Raw genomic sequence first — 6000 nt, 5'->3', positions numbered from 1 at the left:
AACAGGCAGGAACTGACTTTTTTCTACTAATATGATATGAAAGTTTTATCGTATTAGGAATTTTCTGTCATGGTGGATTAGTATCAGGTCATATTAATGTTCCTTTTTACTAACTTACAATGAAATGTGCTAACGTGACTACACTTCACTATCACAAGAGAAAAAAAAGCAGAATGATTTTATATTAATGTGATACCATAGAAAGATTTCAATACCTCTGTCCCATGGCGAGTAGGAAGAAGTTAAAAATAAAATAAAATATAATGGCTTGGGACAAGGAATTTGTGGGATTTTTCTCCCAAGGATGAAACTCCTTCCCTCACCCTCCCTGCCCCCAACATCATGTCTATATTTGTTAAGTGGTTTCTGGATTTTTGAAGTGATTAATTTTGAAGCAGTTTGGGCTTGATTTCATAATTATGGTTGCTCTCCCATTTCTAACTAAAAGTCATTTGGAGCAGCAAATACTGAATACCTTGAAAAACAACCCAGGATGCTTCAGGCTGACTATCCCTTTACTTTCAACAAAGCAAATGTTGACTTCTCAAAATGTTGATCTAGAAGCCAAATTTAAAAAAAAAAAATAGAGAAAGTGGGGGAAAAAATAAGGGGGAGGAGAAAAAAAAAAGGAAAAAGAAAAGCCATCATATTGTGTCCATACTCCATTATGCACTGAATACTGTGGCCAGAAATAATTAACAGGCACAAAGGGTGGCAGTTAGTCATTTGGCTGTATGATTGTACCTGCAAGGTTTCTTTCATCTGGAGCCAAAATCTGATAAAAATGGATAATGTTTGAAATGTTCAGTCTTATCTAAATTATGACCAGAAAAAGCCTGGGTTTAATCTTGGCTCCAAACTTTTACAGGACAAAGCAGATGAGTTTGGCTCCTAGATTGAAATTCAAGTCATCCCTAATTCTGAAAATCTGTAATGTGGTTTTCAAGGTTTCCTTTTTGATGCAGCTAACATTCCCTAAAAGCTTTGGTCTAAAATAAAAGGGATCAAAACCTGTCAAAACCCCTAAAGAGGTGATAAATTAAAGCAGAGTTATTTTTAAAAGGGCAGGATTGCTTCATTGGATGACATGCATGAAGAAGACTGGGTTCCCTGCTGGAAGGTGATGAAACATATTTACACCAGCTCAGAGGATTTGAGAACATTCTTCTTGCTGCAGGTATAGCCCTTTGCTTCAGGCCCTTGGCAGGTAAGGGGAGGAGAAGAGACCCCATCAAGTTCCCATTTCCAGTGAGAGGAGAACAGTTGTATTTTTCAGTTGTTATTTTAAGCAATAGCAGTGACTGGTCTGGAGCCCCTTGTCCTTTTGCTGGTTTTTGGGGTTTTTTTCTGAGTTTCTCATCCTAGTGCTGTCCCCACGAGGCACAGCAGCTTCTCATCAGAATGGCCTCAATTAGAACAGCAGCACCACTATCTGTAAATAACTGCTTTCCATCATTTATATTGTGTTAAGGGGCAAGGGTCTGGAGCCCCTTGTCCTTGTGCTGTTTGCTGTCCTGGCCCTGCGTGGGTTGTGCAGTGCTGGCTTCCAGAGCCCCGAGGAGCTGCAGGGCAGGGCTGGAGATGTTGTGCCAGCCCTTTTGTTTTAACAAACACCTACAAATGAGACAGGCCTTTGTGCTCCAAAGCATGGCCGGGGCAGGCAGAGGTGCTGGGCTCCCTCTCTCCGCCACTGAACTGGGGACTGAGCGCTGCTGCCAAGCTGGGGAACAAATCTCCCACTGATCCGGCTTGTTTAGGACTAGGTCATGGTGGTGTTGATCTGAGCAGCACTCAGAGATATAAAAAAAGGTGGGCTCTACCCACGGAATTTGGAACATGAAATGCTCTGCATCATTCAAAACACTAATTTGGGAATCTAAAGCAAAGCTAATCCTAATCCATGGCTCAGCACAGCAGTAACAGCCAGCTGCTAATGGATACTGGGGAGAAAGTGGGGATAGCCAATCCAGCCTGGTCTTTCTGAGACTTGTAGAAGAATGTTGTATTAGAGAGGAGAAACTCTGAAGTTTTTATGTCAGGTTATTAAAAACATGTTTGTTAATCATGTACAGCCATTTAAAAGCTCTGCCAGGTTAGAGAGCCTGGGCTTCTCATCCTAGTGCTGTCCCCTCAGCAGCTTCTCAATTAAAACAGCAGCACCACTATCTGTAGATGACTGCTTTCCATCATTTATATTGTGTTATCTCTCTCTTCAGACTGCTTTTTAATTTTTATGTTTGCAATTATAAGTGATTTAAAGGAAAATTCATTGCACAACCTGTCCAGAGTCATTAAATTCACCTAGGTTGAGTAACCTGACGTTCACCTGGAAATAACCACATCAGGGACATTATCTTACTGAATTTTCAGCTAACTTAGAAGTATAGTCCTTATCTTTCCTTCCTTTTTCTCTTCCCTATCAAGTGTAGTGGTGGGGGAAGGGGGAACATCTTTAATTCACAAGAGATAATTAGCCAACTCTGAAAGGTGTGTGCTAATTACAGAACGCTGTATATCTCGTGTAGCTGATTGCAGCACAGGTTTCTGAATAGTAGGTATGATTTTTTCCAAACACTGTTCAGTAATTTGAAGTGTTATTAGGGGATTAACTTTCCATATGAAAAGCTAAACTAATACTTATTATACAGATTATAGCAGCAAGTGGCCTACGAAGCTGTTGAGGCCATTATTTTGCAGGCTGCCAAGGACTGAGGAGAGTGCTGGATAAGCATCCCAGCCAGGGCAATATGCAGAGCAGCATCCTCGGCTGCTCCTCATCCTTCCCACCTCTGCCAACACCAGGCAGGCTGCTGGGCTGATTTAGGAACACGGCTCTGAAATGGAGAGGCAGAGGAGGAAAGGTGTGAGGATTGTTTTGTGCTACGTTGTTCTGCTACGGCTGCAAATCAATCAAACTCTGCTGATCTTCTTGAGTTATTTAGACCAATCTCTGGGGAAAGGCTGTTAAGTGTTTACTGCTCTGAGAAAACTGAGCAGTACAGCTTTAAGTATCTGTTTCAGCTTGCTGGACACAGGGTGAAGTTAGTTTCTGCATCAGTATTTTTAAACCCCATTAAATAGCTTGTTTTGATTTACTGCTGATGGTGGCAGGTAGAAGCTGTTGCTGATCCATCTCCTCTCCTCCTCAGTTTTTATGCTCTTATAGGGTCACATATTCTCTCTCTGTGTGACCTCTGATATTTGTCCAGCCCATGGGAAATCTAACTGGATCCCTCCAAGCTAAAAGCTTGAAGCTGAAGCTTGTAGTTCCAGTGAAAACCTCCCATTCCCTATGAGCAAGGCAACAGCAAATGCAGACCTACTTTTAAATGGAGGCCATGCAGCTGTGACCATGGAGAATGGGAGTATGTGGAGCAGGAGAAGGAAGCTCTTAGATTTCTCTGCTGAATAAGTCAGCACTTAAGCGTAGGGCTCACACTGGGGCTGTAAAATGCACACTAACCAGTGGATGGAAAATACCTGTGTACAGTTTGTGCTTCTAGGGGAAATGTAACCTGGTTTTGGAAGAGAAAGGGATAAATGATAAAGTTTGCTCATCTTTGTAAATCTGTACGCTGGTTTAGTGTTACATTCCAACACCCCTTCTCCACCAGCACCACCCCCAAAAGAGAAAACAACCCTGCCGTTGTTTTAAAAATAAATTATTTTAATGTAAAATTGTACTAATTTCATCATATTATTTACACACACTGAGTTGTATTCTTTGTTTTGCAAAGTACTTGGTCAACTCTTCATTAATGGTTTAAAATAGATTTCGTTTTGACTTTTTTCTCTGCCTTTTTGTCGTCATTTTGCATTTTCTGATAGATCAACCAGCAGAGTTCTTCCTAAAAGGACTTCCATATTCTCTTTAACAAATGTCCAAATTATTTATTAAAAAGCAAATTATCTGTTCTCACATCTGCCTACCTTATTAATCCATGCTTCCTTTGCTTTGCTTTTCAGTGCTCCTCTGTTTGTAGAATTATAGCTTCAGCCCCCCTGTTTGTGCTGATATATGATTGAATAGCTTATTGAATGCACTTTGTCCACATTTCTGGAATACATTTGCTGTTCTAAATTTTTTAATGCATTTAGCTTCCGATATGAAACTTGGGGAAATGGTTCTGAACATCTCCACATCAGGTTCCCATTGCATCCCTTTGTCTATCCTAGCAGTAATATCCTCTGAGATTTCCTCCTACAGGCATCTCTGAAACCCTTAATTGAACCACTAGTGTGCTTGTTTAAAGTGTTGGCTTTCTGAAATGATTTTTAAGCTTTCCCTACACACGTTTTCAGTCTCCCCAGCCTTTCCCTGAGCTAATGGCATTATGATGGTCTCCTGCCTTCAGGGATCTCTCTTGAACTACATGAACTCCTAAAGTGTCAGTGAAGACTTCTCTCACTTTCTGTTCCCACTTTTATTTCTCTCTTGGCTATCTGCTGTCTGGGCTGTGGGCTTCCTTCAGGCTCAGCTGTGAGTGGCTGTGCATCCTTTTGCAAGAGAAGAAAGGGGTGTAAGTCACTGCCTTGCTCCCTTGCATGGGCTGCCACTGAGCCGACAGGGAAACTGCATTGTACAAGGGAAAACTTGGCACTGGTGCCATTAACAGTGTGTCAAACAGTGAGTTCTTTTGGCTTTTTATATCAGGATATGCCCATATGGTCCTTGCATCCTTAACTGTCTAACAAAAGTTAGCAAACTCAGACTGAAGTGCCAGTGAAGCTTTTAGGCCGTGGCTCTGGTTTACGTGTAAAGTCAGAGATCTGGGAAGCCTCGTGGGGAAGAGGAAGGAAGATCTATAGAACACCCAGTATGATGGTAATTTAAAATTGTTTCTCCTAGCAGTTTATTCTGATTTAAAAAAAGCAAGCAAAACCCAATTCTATCCTAGGTTTTTTTACCTAAGATCAGCCACCATGAAACACTCTACCTTTGCTGTTTTGATTGTAATAACAAGGTGAGGAGCCAGACAGGACTGAGAAAGCCACTTTGCCCCAGTACCCTGCTGCAAAGCACCAGTACTCAGGTAGGACACATCAGACACAGTTATATCTTGGAACAGTTAAATTAAAGCAAATTAATTCTTTAAATGTTCCAAGTAGTCATTGGATTTTAGTTTGATGCTTTTCTGTCTCATTCTGGAAAATGAATTCATAAATCTTTGGGTTTGACCCAATTAAAAAAAAAAATTAAAAATCCCAAACCAGGAAAAAACCTCACACTGAGAGATTTTGACTGTCTGATTCACTTTTGGTTTTGTTTCATTTGGTTCAGCCTTTTTCTTTTAATACTTGGTCAAATCTTTCACTTCTGATATTCTATGGATGGGTTCAAAAGCAGTTTTGTTTGTCTTACATATTGTTCCATATATCTGTCTTGAGCTATGCTGGCTTCTCTTGTCATTTTGACACTGATTTACTGGAATGAACTTATATTTTAAACTCTGTTACTGTTCTTTAAATGCCTTCCATTCCACATTAACATTTCTCAGCAATGGTTAGTTCTAATTAGTTTTCATCCAGCCTGTTTGCAAATCTAGCACAATATATTTTGAAAACAAACTTACTGAACAGTATCAGACATTTGAAGAAAATAAGTGATCAAGTGACTTTGCTGCTGGTAGTTCATCTCTGTTCTGTGTGTGCTTGTACCCAGTTATATAAATCATTTATATATAGTCATTTAACTCCTAGAGGAAAAAATAAATTCTATTGAAAGATCTGCTGCAGAAATTCATTTTTCTAATGACCTATGGCAAGCAGAGATTCAAAGGCCTATGAGTAGGTCATGGATTTCTGTTGGGGTGTTCTGAAAGAGCTCACGTGTTCTGTCAGCAGCTGAGCCCCAAAAACTCATTCCCACCTCACTGGGATGGGGGAGAGAGTTGGAAGGGTAAAAGTGAGAAAAATCATGGATTGAGATAAAGACAGCTCCGTAGGGAAAGCCAAAGCAATTCACACAAGCAAAGCAAGGAATTCATTCCCCCCTCCTGA

Source organism: Motacilla alba, chromosome 5, assembly GCF_015832195.1.
Source record: "Motacilla alba alba isolate MOTALB_02 chromosome 5, Motacilla_alba_V1.0_pri, whole genome shotgun sequence".
Lineage (NCBI taxonomy): Eukaryota > Metazoa > Chordata > Aves > Passeriformes > Motacillidae > Motacilla > Motacilla alba.
The sequence above is the reverse complement of the archived record's forward strand: the minus strand, read 5'-3'. Positions refer to the sequence as shown.